The sequence below is a fragment of the Takifugu flavidus genome, chromosome 7 (genome assembly GCF_003711565.1).
Source record: "Takifugu flavidus isolate HTHZ2018 chromosome 7, ASM371156v2, whole genome shotgun sequence".
NCBI lineage: Eukaryota > Metazoa > Chordata > Actinopteri > Tetraodontiformes > Tetraodontidae > Takifugu > Takifugu flavidus.
In genome coordinates, this window is record NC_079526.1 from 16,660,020 (window position 1) to 16,676,194 (window position 16,175).

Here is a 16,175-nt window from a genome sequence, read left to right on the forward strand (position 1 = left end):
TTACTGGGACGTGGATCGTTGCGTTAGGGAACGTGGCATGTGCCACATTATAGAGGGAACCCAATGTCTGCCGTACCAGTGATGGGTTTGTTGAATTAAGGTCATCTAGGCCAAAGGATAGGACGACCTTGGTCACTTCTGGGGATGGTGGTGTTCCCTTCCTGAGTAAACTAACCGCATGTGAGATTTTGGCCCCCGGGAAGCTGTCCACCTGGATACGGGGATCCCAAATTTCCGGGAACCTGGCTAGGTTTGAGTCCCCTATGAGTAGGACCTGCCGTTGTGGTAGGAGGGACCAACTCAGGTTCGTCTCTCCTCTATGTGGATGCTCTGTGTGTAAAGGGAGGTATGGTGGTCCCTTTGTAAAACCAGTTTTGGCGGGTCGAGGGTTTGGATCATCTGTGTTTTGTTCCTTCTTCTCTTCCTCCCTGTCTCGTTTGTCCCCTAAATCTATCTGTTCCCCTGTGTGTGGCTCCCTTCGGGTAAACGGTCTTAGTCGTGGTGTTCCCAGAATGGCGATGCTGTTCATTCCTTTTGGAATTAGCCGCCTGTACTTCGTCTCATCGGGGTGTCTGTGGTGTTTCTGGGGGGTTGTTGTTAAAGCCGTTGTCGTGGGTACCTCCTCAGCTTCCAGTGGTTGATCTGTGTGTGGCGAGGTTCCTGGTGTGTCATCTTCTGATGTTAGTACCTTTGTGGTAGGAAGCGTTCCACTCCAGGATGTATTGCCTATTTCGGGATGGGGTTTCTCCCGTTGCATCATGGTTTCACTTCGTAGGCCTGTGTGTTTCTCCGTTTTGAGAGGGAAGGAAGGAGCCATGATGCTGGTCAGAGTGATCTGTGTGGCTTCCAATGCTTCCTCCCTTATGTGGGGCGTGTGTTGGCGTGCCCTCCGTGCGGCCACCAGAAACGCCCTGTTCCAATCTATCACAAGTAGTGGCCTTATCATGTTTACCGCCTCCTCCTGTACCCGGAGGTAGTGCTCCTTCAGGGTTTGGATTGTGGCCGACGTCCAGTCTTTTGCATTCTGGTGTGCCCAAAGGTGCGTCTCCTCCGATGGACAGAAGGGTTGGATAATCCGAATCAAGTAGACCTCCACTTCTCTCAGAAAGGTAGGCATTGGGTCTTCTGGTTTCTAACTTAACACTTAACTCATCAGGTTTAGGGGTTAGGGTTAGAGGGTTAAGGGTTAGGGTTAGAGGGTTAGGGTTTAGGGTTAGGGGTGGGAGTTAGGGTTAGGGTTAGGGGTGGGAGTTAGGGTTAGGTTTTTAAGGTTAGGAACTCCGTCAGAGTTCCGTGCACGGGCCATCACTTATGTCTGGCCAGGATCGGCTCATTTCAGGTTCAGGCCCCCCGGAACTTGTGTGCCCAATCTAAGGATCCAGCGCCGTTCAGCCCGGATCCGCTGGACAGTGGACCACATGGGGTCATGCTCAATGACCGTTGCTTGAAGCGACGGCCATCCGTGGTTCAAAAAATGATTCACTAGCGGGGTGTGGGTTAGTTGAGATTTTAGCAGGCCTTTAAAGATATGTTTAGGATGGAAACTGCTCCTATGCAGTAGTGCATGTGAGTCAGTTTCCTTAAAGAACACCTTTATATCAAGGTTATTAGTGGCCTTAAAATTCTCCCCTTTGAATGTGGTTGTGTCCAGGAAGTCCACCGACACACTGTTTATGGTGGACTTAAGTTTGATGGATGGATTGTGCTGGTTAAGTGAATTGAGGAATTCCCCAAACTCCTCCTGTGTGTGATGCCAAACACCCCAAATGTCATCCAGGTACCTAAAATAATGTAAGGGCTTTTTTCCGCAAGCCGCCAACGCCGATGTCTCCCACTCAGCCATAAAAATGTTGGCGTAGGCTGGTGCAAATTTTTTGCCCATTGCTGTTCCCTTAATTTGTAAATAGAATTTGTTCTCAAATTGAAAGTCGTTTCTTCTCAAATTAATGTCAAGGAGTTGGAGAAGCTCCTTTTCTGGTCGTTTTTTATTTGGGAATTTAGAGAATTTATTTTTCACCGCCTGGATACCTTCATTTATGTCAATATTTGTATACAGGCTGTCAATGTCCAAGGTGAATAAAAATGAATTGGAGGGAACGTGCAATTTGGAGACTTTTTGGATTAAGTCGTAAGTATCCTGAATGTATGAGGGGTGTTTGCATGAGAGGGGATTTAAGAAATAATCAATGTACTCCGCCGTGTGGTAAGTTTCACTGTCACAATCACTCACAATCGGGCGGCCCGGAGGAATGATGTGCGGCCTGCTCCACTTGGCCGGATCCTTATGGATTTTAGGGAGTAAATAAAAAAGTCTGGCCCTGGGTTGTGGATTCCCCATCAGGTATTTATGTTGTTTCTTGTTTATAAATTTTTTCTCTAATAATTTGTTGATGATCTGCTCCACCAATTTGGCTGTTTCCAGATAGATAGGTTTGTCCAATTCTTTGTAATAATTCAAATCTTCTAATTGTCTCCTGCCTTCCCATAGGTATTGTTCCCTGTCCATAATTACCACTGCGCTGCCCTTGTCCGCCGGCTTTATGATAATATTGATATTTTGTCTCAGCTCCTGCAGGGCTGTAGCCTCCTCATGGCTAAGGTTAGGCATCACCCTGCAGGGCCGGAATTTATGGTCAAAATATTGTTTGTCCGCTGTGATCAGCGTCTGGACTTCTGGGGGCAGTGTGTCCACGGACGGAGTCCAGGTGGACCTGGGAGTGAACGGTGGGGGCTCAGAATCACCATCCATTCCGCTATTTTGAAAATGGGATGCCAATTTAAGTCTCCTGTGGTATTGCTGCAGGTCCCATCTAGCCTGCTCCAGGAGATCCTTATTGGTCCCTTGTGTTGGGATAAATGTGAGTCCCCTGTTTAATAATTTAAATTGTGGTTTTGTTAATTTAAATTTCTTAGCCAAAACAATGACGTTTTTAGACCCCTCCTGAAAAGGCAGGCTTATGGGGTCTGGCAGTTTACATGGTCAAACCAGTGTTGGAGCATGTTTCTGGCTGTGGCCCTCGTCCAATGGACGTGGTCATTGAGTGTTGAGAAGAGATGGGAAGGTAAGAGGGATGAAGAGACAGTTTTTCCTAATTTGTGAATTTAAAAATTTAAGGTTCTTTTGTTCTTTCGCAGGGAGGAGACTGGAAAAGTTAACCAGCGGCACCCAAATCCCCGCGCTGGGAAAGCGCTCATCTGCCGTTTCGACCGCCGCTCTCATTTGGGCAGACAAGGTGAGTCTTTCCTTCTGAGAGCGATTGTTAAGGCCAAAGGCCAAGATGACCTGCTCCACCTCTGTGTAGACTGTGGCCTTTTTTATGATCTCCTCTGCGTGTCTAAGGTTTGCTCCTGGGTAACTCTCCACCTGCAGTTGGTCATTTGTGAATGGGGGAAATCTGCTCAAATTGGAGTCCCCCAGAATGAGCCACTTTTTAGTAACGCTCAGACCCCAATCCTGCATTTTGTTATTTGTGTGGATGTGTCTGGTGGCTCTGCGTGTCTCCGGTTCAGGTGAGTATGTGACGGGTGCAGTTTGGACCCAAATGCAGCACTCTGGAAAGCTGGACCGTAGTAATGACTTTTATTAACACACGGGCAAACAGGAACTCAGGCAGACCAGGAAACACAGGAAATAGTCCGTTCTTCAGGCTCTGGGCCCGCACAAAGTCTATGGGTTGCAGGCTCGGGGAGTGGGACGAGCAGCAGCGAAGTCCGAGCCGGGCGGAGAAGTCTAAACCAGGTGAGCAGACAGAAACCAGAGACGCCGAGGCAGAAGTCGTAGTCAGGGGCAGAAAGCAGGTAGGTTGTCCGGGGAACAGGCAAGGCAGGCAGAACGAAGACAGGCAGGGTCGGTAACGGGTAATCCGGCAGGGAAACAACGCTGGAAAGTCTTGCATGGACGCAGAGGAACAATCTGGCACTGAGTGAGTGTGAGGCTGGAGAATATATACACTGGTAGGTGAGCTGATTGATGAGTGAGGGCAGGGGTGTGATCAGAGGGTGAGGGCAGGTGTGTGATCAGTGACTGAGAGCAGGTGTGTGATCAGAGGGTGTGGTGTGAGCAGGGCAGTGGAAAAGTACTGGGACAGGAGGGAACTGGGGAAAAGGGGCTGTGACAGAACCCCCCTCTCAAGGGACGGCCCCTGACGTCCCAAACACAAAGTCCAAGCTGAGCCGGGTGGGTGGAGGGGGGCCTGGAGGAGGGCTAAAATTCTTCAGAGGCCTCCATCTCAGCTTCCTCTTCGTCCTCGTCGCTGGGAGCCTCGGATGACAGGGAGGACAGAGTCTCTAAATTGGCACCGCCACCAGCATTGGGGAGGGCTGGTCAGGGTGACAGTGATGGAACTCGCGGATGAGCTGCGCATCCAGGATGTGACGGGCCGGGACCCATGACCTCTCCTCTGGGCCGTATCCCTCCCAGTCTACGAGATACTGAAGGCCCCTTCCACGGTGGCGGGAGCGCAGCAGGCGGCGAACTGTGAAGGCAGGACCCCCACCAACAATCCGTGGAGGTGGTGGCGGCTGAGAAGCCGGCATCAACGGACTCTCTCGAACCGGCTTGATCCTGGAGACATGGAAGGTTGGGTGGATCCGCATGGCCCGGGGCAGCTTGAGCCTGACAGCCGCAGGGTTGATGACCTTCTCGATAATAAACGGCCCGATGAACTTAGGAGCCAGCTTCTTTGACTCCACCCTTAAGGGAAGGTCTCGGGTCGAGAGCCATACCTTCTGCCCCACCAGGTAAGTGGGAGCCCGGGAGCGACGGCGGTTGGCTGCCGTCGAGTAACGGTCAGCTGCTCGTAGGAGAGCAGCCCTGGTCTGGGTCCAGGTCTGGCGGCAACGGCGGATAAAAGCCTCGACGGACGGACAGGAAGCTTCCCTCTCCAGGGCTGGGAACAGCGGCGGCTGGAAGCCATAGGCGCACTGGAAGGGAGAAAGTCCAGTGGCGGAGCTGGTGAGGGTGTTGTGGGCATATTCCACCCACAGTAGCTGCTTGGACCAAGTGGAGGGGTGTCTGGACGCCATGCAGCGAAGCGCCGTCTCCATCTCCTGATTCACCCTCTCCGATTGGCCGTTGGATTGAGGATGGAACCCAGAGGACAGGCTTACGGTGGCCCCGATGAGGCTGCAGAACTCCCGCCAGAATACGGACGTGAACTGGGGACCCCGATCAGAAACTACGTCCGACGGAAGGCCGTGGAGCCGAAATATGTGCTGTAGAACAAGTTCAGCAGTCTCCTTGGCTGACGGAAGCTTGGGTAGGGGCACAAAGTGGGCCATCTTACTGAACCGGTCTACCACAGTCAGGATAGTGGTGAATCCGCCCGACAGTGGCAGACCGGTAACAAAGTCCAGCGAAATATGGGACCAGGGTCGATGTGGCACAGGCAGAGGTTGCAGGTAACCGGCAGGGGCCTGGCGGGAGGACTTGTGCAGACTGCAGATCGGGCAGGCGTTGACAAACCCTCTGGTGTCCTCCTCTAAAGTGGGCCACCAGAACCGCCGCTGCAGAACCTCTTTAGTGCGCTGAATCCCTGGGTGGCAAGTGAGCCGGGAGCCGTGGGCCCATTGTAGGAGGTCAGACCTCAGACCGTCCGGGACAAACAGGCGGTCAGGAGGGCAGGAGCTGGGACCAGGTTGGTTCTCCAGGGCAGCCTTTACACGCTCCTCCACCTCCCAGGTGAGAGAAGCCACAAGGCAGGGAGCAGGAAGAATGGTGTCTGGGTTGTAGGGTCGATGAGGGGGCAGGGAGGTAGCCTTAGCCTTGCTGAACACCTCCCCTTTTACTGGGCAATGAGAGACAAAGTGCCCAGCCTGTCCGCAGTAGAGACAGAGGTTCCCCTGTCGTCGTCGCTCTCGCTCCGCAGGAGTCAGGCTGGTGCGTCCCACCAGCATGGGTTCGGCCCCCCCAGATGCGGGCCCTGTGAGAAGGTTGGAGGCGGCTGGAGATCCTCGCAGGCGGGCAAACGACCGGTGCTCCGCCTCTCCCTGGCGTAGCTCTCTTCTCCTTGCCTGGACGCGCCTGTCCAGCCTTGAAGTCAGGTTGATGAGTCCATCAAGGGAGGGCGGAAGATCAAAAGGAACCAACGCATCCTTTATATATGGCGCTAGCCCATTGAGGAAGGCGTCGCACTGGGCTGCTGGGTTCCAGTCACTGAGCCGGGCCCGGGTACGGAAGTCGATAGCGTAGTCAGCAATGGGCCGACTTCCCTGCTTCACGCTCATGAGTCCCCCGGTGGCATCCGGACCCAGAGAAACAGGCCCAAAAACCTTCCGAAGCTCCGCAGAGAAGGCCTGGAAAGAGGAGCAGGCCGGTGTGCCCCTCTCCCACTCTGCCGTTCCCCACAGGCGTGCCCTGCCAGTCAGGTGATTGATGGTAAAGGCGACCCTCGCCGCCTCCGAGGCGAAGGTGTAGGGCTGCAGAGCGAACAGGATTGAACAGTTCGTGATGAACGGGTTGCAGCCCTCTGGTCCCCAGAATAACGCTCTGGGGTTCCCACCCGGGGCTCTGGAGCAGTGCCTGGTGGGGGAGCAGGAACCGGAGGAGGAGGAGCTGGAGCAGGAACCGGAGCAGCCGGTTGCGACACAGAGACCACCAGCTGTTGGACCTGGGTGGCTACTGACCTTAATGCCCGCTCCAGGGCCGACGCTGTCTCCCGAGCCTCCGCAGCATTGGAGGCTAGCTGGGCCTCGAATTGTTGGAGCCTTCCCTCCACTTGGCCCAAACGAGACTGAGGTGGTGACGAGTGTGCTGGGTCCATGTTTTGGCCAGATTGTACTGTGACGGGGTGCAGTTTGGACCCAAATGCAGCACTCTGGAAAGCTGGACCGTAGTAATGACTTTTATTAACACACGGGCAAACAGGAACTCAGGCAGACCAGGAAACACAGGAAATAGTCCGTTCTTCAGGCTCTGGGCCCGCACAAAGTCTATGGGTTGCAGGCTCGGGGAGTGGGACGAGCAGCAGCGAAGTCCGAGCCGGGCGGAGAAGTCTAAACCAGGTGAGCAGACAGAAACCAGAGACGCCGAGGCAGAAGTCGTAGTCAGGGGCAGAAAGCAGGTAGGTTGTCCGGGGAACAGGCAAGGCAGGCAGAACGAAGACAGGCAGGGTCGGTAACGGGTAATCCGGCAGGGAAACAACGCTGGAAAGTCTTGCATGGACGCAGAGGAACAATCTGGCACTGAGTGAGTGTGAGGCTGGAGAATATATACACTGGTAGGTGAGCTGATTGATGAGTGAGGGCAGGTGTGTGATCAGAGGGTGAGGGCAGGTGTGTGATCAGTGACTGAGAGCAGGTGTGTGATCAGTGACTGAGAGCAGGTGTGGTGATCAGAGGGTGTGGTGTGAGCAGGGCAGTGGAAAAGTACTGGGACAGGAGGGAACTGGGGAAAAGGGGCTGTGACAGAGTAGGGTTGTTGGGGGGTTTTTTTTACATCCATTCTGAGCTTACTTTGCACCGCTGACCTGAGCCTCCTGGCCATCTGTCCAGTACCCTCCACTGGTGAGGACAAAGGGACCAATTTCTGCTCGCTTAGGTCAATGAGCAGGTCCGCCTCTATCGGAGCATCCAAGATGGAGTCCGTCTCCACCACGCAGCAGGGGTTTGGCTTAAGGGAGGAGGTTACCGTAGTAGGTAGGTGGGCTGAACGGGGGGTTCTCTGTGGCTGTGGTGGGTTATCTTGGGCTGGGATGTCTAAGAGATTTTCCTCTCTTATAGGTGACTATCCTCCTGATTCCTCCGTTTCCGTGCCAACTGACACCTTTTGAATGGATCTGGGTGGAGCAGGTGATGTGGGAACCAATTCCAATTGTTTTGGTGGTTGATGCACCTCAACTGTAACTGTATGTTTGTCCACTGGTGTTATTTCAGTGTCATTGGCCCTCTGTAAAGCAGATGGATCTGCAGCAGGAGGAGGAGGGGAGGAGAGAGAGGGTGACGGCGGCGCAGGACCGATTGTCCCCTCACCTCCCATTCTGGCAATGATGTGTGCCTGTGCCTGCTCCAGAGTCTCCCCATGGAGCCGTTTGCCCAGGTCCCGTTTTGCCCAAATGGAGGCAATCTGGAAAGGTCCCTCCCATCCCTGGAGTGACAACTGGGTGAGCGCCCCCAGCTCCAACTCCAGTTCATATATGTAATGATCCCGGAGGATCATCATGGTGGTTGCCTCCCAGTTCCTGGCATTCCCCTCTAATAAAAGACTTGTTCTCTGATTGGGATTTGCAGGTTTTATTGTGTTTGCCAGGTTTATATGTGACCGGTGTATGTCTGCGTTGTGTTATTTTTGTGGTTGTGGTGCGTAGAGTAGCCACGGGACACAGTTGAACTTTTGGAGGCACTCTCCGTTTAATCTGGTCAAAATAAAACAGCAAAATTAACATGTGCCGCTATTTGCTGATCCAGCCCAAACTCTTCCCAACACGAGAATTGCAAAAAGGGGGAAAAACATACCTGGTCAAAATAAAACAGCAAAATTAACATGTGCCGCTATTTGCTGATCCAGCCCAAACTACAGAGAAGACAACATGGAGTTAGCACCATCGCACCTGTTCACATCAATAAAACACTACATCGGAGCAACATCAGAGCTCAATATAAACTTGAATAGAACTGTAGTGTTATAAGAGTGACAAATTAAGACAAAATAATAACAAAAAGACACTTAAAACAAGGGATTACAAAAGATGACTGACCTCTTCCCAACACGAGAATTGCAAAAGGGAAGAGGAAGTCGCGACCCTCGAATTTATACAGGTGCACCAAGGGGGACACACGAAGAAGAAATAAAATACAGACGAAGTGACTGGAGGACCAAGACAGCACAGTAAAACAAACACCAGGTATGTTCAACAATAGTAAACAAAAGAACAATTTTGTGTAATTATAATACAATATTATATGTCCCTGTTACATATAGACAGTTTTCTGATGGTGGGAGGGGACTGTTCAGCCAAAGCGATTTTAAGATGGTGGGTAATTTTAATTATTTTTAACATGGTTCGAATTTTAAGACCAAAATCTGGGTCATCAGATTTAGGCTTATTTTTGTTCATGGTTGTCCGATTATTTGTGTTTTGTCGCATTGCAGCGTTCCCCCTGTTATATGAACGCGCGTTGCGATTTTTATAATTGTGCGGGGCCGAGTAACGTCCCCGCGGTTCAAAAAATTGCGGCTGAAAGCCTCGCTTCTGGAAGCGTTGTTGCGGGGCATAGTCATCCCGTCTGCTACTCATCCTCGTAACCGAGGCGTAGCTGCGACGTTCCCGGCTCCGGTACGGTCCCCCGTCACGTCCGTTGCGGTGTTCCGCCTCCGGAGCACGGTTCCTGCCATCATGGCGGAGCCAGTCATGACGGCTGGGATTGGGAGGCTCGGGGCGGCGGTGATGTTGATTCCGCTTGCGCCCTCGAGACACCAGAATCCACCCGTCATCGTTCCTGTACTCCGCCATGTAGAAGTTGGTAAGTATTCTCCGGATTTTTTTAAATCGAAAACGAGCTATTTTGTTGCAACGTTTTGGTCTGAAAAGAACCTTCTTCAGGCTTAGCTCGTTTTGCTGTTGCTATTGCTATCTGTGCTGTATCTCCGTTTGATTTCCTGATGTGTCTGATTCAAATTTTCAAGGTAGGTACTGAGCTCCCGCCTGAATGGGGCTTTTGTAAACTCCGGTCAGGGGGCGGAGTGTGGAGGGAGTTTTTCGAAGATTTTCTTGCTCCAATTTTCCAAGTAATAGGAAATCTCCAATAGTCCAAATTATGTGTTTTCCTTTTGTTTTTTGGTTTAAATTCTTGTAATCCTTTTGTGTTAAATCCAATTAATTGTTTATTTACATTTTTAAATTAATTTATATACTGTCCTGTCCCAAATTGGCTGTTTTTCCTCTTTTTTGGTAAGTTTGTCTCCCTGTCCTCAGAATAGGGGGTTAGGGAGAGGGTTAGGGTTAGGGTTAGGGGTTGGGGTTAGGGCTAGGGAGAGGGTTAGGGTTAGGGTTAGAGGTTAGGGTTAGGGTTAGGGTTAGAGGTTAGGGTTAGGTTTTTAACTGCGAAGCGGCGCCGGAGTTCCGTGCACGGGCCATCACTTATGTCTGGCCAGGATCGGCTCATTTCAGGTTCAGGCCCCCCGGAACTTGTGTGCCCAATCTAAGGATCCAGCGCCATTCAGCCCGGATCCGCTGGACAGTGGACCACATGGGGTCATGCTCAATGACCGTTGCTTGAAGCGACGGCCATCCGTGGTTCAAAAAATGATTCACTAGCGGGGTGTGGGTTTCCTTTTTTCTAAGTATGTTGTACCTATGTTGGGTAAACCGCAAGAGGAGGGTGTTTTTGGTCTCCCCAACATACTGAACGCCACACACCCCGCAAGTGATCAGGTAAACACAATTTCTTGTGTGGGGACTTCCATGGGTTTCCCCCTTAAAAACATCTTTGTGTACCTGGCTCCGTATCCACACTCTGTGTCTATAGAATTCACCGCGGCTTCGGGACGCTGCCGTCGGAAGAGGCCTTATTTTGGCCTTGACCAACAGGTCCCGTAAGTTTTTGTTTTTTCTATATGCCGCGATGATTCTACAGCCCGAGAAGGTGGAGTGGTTGCTCAGGATTTTTAAAAAATTGTTTTTGATGTTTTTCATTAGTAGGGTGGCCGGAAAGGAATATGTCGTCACCAGGGGAATTACAGAGGACACGTGGACCGGCTTTGTCTCGAGGAAGTCTCTGAGAGCCTGTCTCCTGAAGGACCTCGAGTATCCTCTGGTGGAGAGAGCCCGGAACAGTGTCCTGGTGGCCTCCAAGAAATCTCCCTGGTGCGTACATATCCTGTGGAATCTCAATAGTTGAGATTTTAGCAGGCCTTTAAAGATATGTTTAGGATGGAAACTGCTCCTATGCAATAGTGCATGTGAGTCAGTTTCCTTAAAGAACACCTTTATATCAAGGTTATTAGTGGCCTTAAAATTCTCCCCTTTGAATGTGGTTGTGTCCAGGAAGTCCACCGACACACTGTTTATGGTGGACTTAAGTTTGATGGATGGATTGTGCTGGTTAAGTGAATTGAGGAATTCCCCAAACTCCTCCTGTGTGTGATGCCAAACACCCCAAATGTCATCCAGGTACCTAAAATAATGTAAGGGCTTTTTTCCGCAAGCCGCCAACGCCGATGTCTCCGATGCCGATGTTTAATGTGCATGTGTGTGTGTCTGTGTGTGAGTGAGTGTGAGATTGAGTGAGTGTGTAAGTAACTGAGTTCCTAAAGCACACACGCGCACCCGTGCGCACTTACGCGCACATAAGCAGATATGCGCGCACACTCGAACGTAATGTTTTTTAACGTAATATTTTGAAAGGTCTAATGTGCATGTGTGTGGTGTCTGTGTGTGAGTGAGTGTGAGAATGAGTGAGAGAGTGTGAGTTTGAGTGAGTGTGTAAGTGAATGAGTTCCTAAAGCACACACCGCACCCACACACGCCGCACTTACGCGCACACTCGAACGTAATGTTTTTTCACGTAATATTTAGAAAGGTCTAATGTGCATCTGTGAGTGTCTGTGTGTGAGTGAGTGTGAGATTGAGTGAGTGTGTAAGTGACTGTGACGACCCTGGCTGTGTCTTCTCCCTGCCTCTCTGTTGTCTCCTCCCTTCTGCAGGCAGTGGGTGGGCCAACTGCTGCTAAGTGGTGATCCAGCTCACCTGGACTGATCAGCTGTGAGGGCTATAAATGCTCCACAGTCTGGGCAGTCACTCTCTTGCTTGGCTCCCTCCAGGACTGCTTGGGTGTTCTGCTTTGGTTTGTTGTTTTGCCTGATCAATCAATAAATTCCCTTTGTTCTAAAATCCATCCTGTGTGTTCTCCCTACTTTGTCTGATCCGTGAGCTGGTTCATGACAGTGACTAAGTTCGCAAACACACACTGGCGCACTTACGCGCACATAAGCGCACATGCTCGCACATTCGAACGTAACGTTTTAACGTAATATTTGGAAAGGTATATTTGCAGTTTGTGAGATTGGGTGAGAGAGTGTGAGATTGAGTGAGTGTGTAAGTGACTGAGTTCAGTAGGCACGTGCGTGCGAACGTATGTTTTTATTAAGTAGTATTTGAAGGTCTAATTGCATGTTTGTGTGTCTGTGTGTGAGTGAGTGTGAGATTGAGTGAGTGGTGTAAGTGACTGAGTTCCTTCCACACCTAGAACTGATCATTAAAATCAACCTCACCCTTAGGCCTATAGGGCAGGCTGCTCCAGTGTTTTACGTCACAATCCCCCATCTTGCCATCTTTTCTTAAGCGGTTTTTAGCATAGAACAATGCGGTACAGAACCTGACACTTTGAATAGCGCTGCTTGCTTCTGGCGGAAAAACTTCCTGCCGTGCGACGCTGTCTGACCACACACATATAGGTGCATAATAGAGAAGAAATGGGGTACTTCTTGTCAAAGTGACAGGTTGACCTTTCCCTGAACCCGCCCACATCTGTTCCCCCCCCCCACCTCCCTTCCCCGCCTTTCCTCCCTTTCCCGCCTTTTTTTAAAAAGGGAACGTTAAAAAGGGAGGAGGGTGGATCCCCCCCCCCCTCGTACCTTGCCCGCCTTTTTAAATAAGGGCACAGTTACAAAACAGTTTTGCCATAGTCCTGGCATAGCCATCTGTGGACAACATGAGTAGTTCTACATCCTTGATTGGTGAGACGGCTGTGACCGTTATAAGAGAATTGTGTGGAAAAGTAGTTGAAAAATCCACGGTGTTTGTACAGCGTTCTCAGGCGTCACCTTCTGAGCCTTTGCAGCAAGAATGGTCTTTGGAGCCTTATAGTCAAACAGGGAGTTTTGGGTATGTGTTCCGTTACAAGACGGGGGAGCTGATTCTCTATCAGCGGGAAGAATCTTCCAGTGAGGGGCCTATGTTGTCGGCTACGATGTCTTCCAATGACTGGGGTGTGTTGAAACTGATCAAACCGAGAATGGTGTGTGTGACTGAAGAAGGCTGTGAAGAAAGAAACAACACAGAACAGAAACCTTCCACAGAACAAACATTTGTGAGCATTTGGTTGACGAAAACCTCGGGTACGGGAAGATGGTTCTATCGTGCTAGCTACAAGATGCAGATGGAAGAGATGTCAGGGAAACCGAGACAGTATTTTGTCTTGGATCTTTTTAGCTCAGACTGTGGGGTTTTCAGCAACGTGTTGACTCTACCTCTTGCAGCATGGATCGAAAAGATGCATGAAATGGATGATAAAATCACAAAATTTTTTCACCATTGTCGTCTTTGGAACAACACTGTGGTGACGAAAAAAAGAGTCCTCCCTCGTGTAAGCCACACCCATATCTCAAATGTATAAAAGACGTTGGTCTGAACCATACGTTACCCACTACCGGAGTGAAACACTAAGGAGAGCATGTCTACCAACAGAAGCGTCAAGAGCGGATCTGACAATCCGAGCAATTCCTATCTGTGGGATGAGGATGAGACACAAGCGGAACGCCCTCAACGTCGGCTTCGGCCTCGCAGGCTGGACTTTGACTCACTCATCCAACGCTTGGATCCCACGGATTCTAAGGAGTCTCTCACTCCTTGGCTAAGCCCTCCACCAACCCCACCCCTCGGACGCTCGGCATCGGATCCTGGGGTGTCCAGTCCTCACTCACCCTCACTGACACCACCCGTCAGAGACTCAGCATCACTTCCAGAGCTGTCCGAGTCTCTTCTCCAAGGCAGAGATCCTGCGCCGTCTCCGGCTTTCTTCATGTCTCAGGTTCTTCCATCTATCTCTGTGAGCGGTGGGGGAGTCTTTCACGCTGACCACAACTTGTGCAAAAACAAACATTCTGTAAGCATCTGGAAGAACTTGGAAAATTACACGATGATATCTGCCTCAGTCTAGATCATAAAGTTAACTTAACTCAACTCTATTGATGATAACGCATTGGTCTTGACTAGTTTTTGACTATCTGTACTTTCACATTACAAATGTTACAACGTATTTGCTCATGTTACTCACAAAATGTATTTACTCATGTTACTCACAAAATGTGTATGCTAAAGATTTCTTAACAGCTAATAAAAAATAAATACCTCTCAAACGAGCATCCCTTTCATTCTGTTTTCAACATGTCTGAGACACGCTTCATGGAAAAAGTGTACTATGATCCCGCGCATCCCGGTAGCCTCGGTGGTGTAGAGCGGCTCCATAAGGGGGTGCAAGAAGAAATGGGAAAGACGGTTCCTCGAGAAAATGTTAAAACATTTCTACAGGGACAGGACGCTTACACTCTACACAAACCGGCCAGGATACATTTTCCAAGAAACAGGGTTTTCGCCCCCCCCCCTTTAAACCAATTTCAAGCGGACCTGTGCGATATGCAAGCCCTGTCGGAGCATAATGACGGATATAATTATTTATTAACGGTCATAGACATATTTTCCAAAAAAGCTTACGTCAGGGCTCTGAAGAGAAAATCAGCGGCTGAGGTGGTAAAGGCGTTTGAATCCATTTTTGAGTCAAGTCAGACGCCTGAAAAACAAACTGATGCGGGGAAAGAATTTTTTAACAAGAGTTTTGAAGCTTTGATGAGAAAACACAATATCGTTCATTTTTCCACCGCCAGCCACCTTAAGGCCTCTGTGATTGAAAGATTTAATCGTACATTAAAAGGTAGAATGTGGAGATATTTTACAGCAAACAACACTCTGCGATACACCGACGTCTTACAAGACTTGGTGAAAAGCTATAATCACAGTTATCACAGCAGTATCAAGATGAAACCCGCTGAGGTAACCTCGGAGAACACTTTTAAAGTGTTTCAAAACTTGTACGGTAAATCTGAAAACCGACGGAAGGTTGAAACCAAGATGAATTTCAAGAAGGGGGACCTAGTTAGAATTTCAAAACTGAGAGGAGTGTTTGATAAAAAATATGAACAGAGTTTTACGAACGAGGTGTTTACGGTATCTGAACGCATCCCTCGCGACCCTCCAGTGTACAAGTTAAAAGATTACGATGGAGAACCCATCCAAGGGTCATTTTATGAGCCAGAGCTACAAAAGGTAACGATGGGGGAAGACAGACTTTTCCACGTAGAAAAGATTCTGAAGCATCGCGTCGTCAGGGGTGAAAAGCAAGTCTTTGTAAGTTGGAAAACTGGCCGGAGAAATTCAACAGCTGGATCAAAGCCGCAGATTTAAAGAACGTATAAAAATCAACTCGCGATCGCAACGGATATCATTTCATCATGTACGGTCCGAAGGACGAGGGTTTTTTTATTACCCTACCCTCCAACGCCAGCGTCGATGTTTTTAAAGAAAACACGAGTTCCAGTTACCGCGTGGATTTGCCTCAACATATCGATTTAGAGGGAAGCTGGGAAGTAGCTTTAACGCAGATTTCATACCCGCACACCTTTTATCACCTTTATCAGGAGGATGCCTACTTTTACTGGAGGGAAAAACCTCAAGAACCGGCCACGGAGAGCAAGGTGCATCGTCAAGAGATGAGAGAATCATATTTCAACGCATCTCAGCCTTTAGATTCGAGATGGACGGACAATTTAGAAGAATAAAGTCTGATATTTACCTCGTCTATGACAGTCTTCTGAAAAGATTTGATTTCCAATCGGGAGGTAAAACCCACGTACTCTTCGAAGGACCCCTGGCATATTTGATGGGTATGAAATCAGGGGAATGGTTTACGTTTGACCAAAGGTATGCGTACTATCCCTGCGATTTACGAGCTGGGTTTTATCACATGTATTGTTACAGCGACGTAGTTGCACCGCAGATGGTCGGCGACGTTTATGCGCCACTTTTGAGAACGATTGATGTAAAAGGAACGTTCGGTGAAATCGTCACACAGTATTTCAATCCTGCTTACTATTTACCGGTGTCCAAAAACCACATTGAAAACATTCAGGTGGAGATAAAAACGGATCAAAACAAACCGGTAAAATTTTCATACGGCAAGACTATCGCGACTCTCCACTTTAGACCTAGAACTTGAACCCCAGGGTTATATATATTCCAATCGCCCGCGTCCTCATCATTCATTTTCAGGAGGCTGATCAGCTATCCACACACAAAGTGTTCAAGGCTAAGAGAAAAATAGAGAAAAGAAAATGGCTCGGGTAGGTTTGAGAGAAGATCCTCACCGATTTGTACAATATTATGAGAGTCAAGTAGGGGGGAATT

General features: G+C 49.6%; 1 long non-coding RNA gene across 1 annotated transcript; it reads right to left on the minus strand.

Annotated features, from left to right (window-relative positions):
• Positions 1-8,321: 8,321 nt before the first annotated feature.
• LOC130528560 (uncharacterized) lies at positions 8,322-8,593 on the minus strand. Its single transcript, XR_008951331.1, has 2 exons — positions 8,452-8,593; positions 8,322-8,351 (listed from the first exon to the last, which is right to left on the minus strand). It is a non-coding gene; the product is annotated as an uncharacterized LOC130528560 (long non-coding RNA).
• Between the last annotated feature and the right edge of the window lie 7,582 nt (positions 8,594-16,175).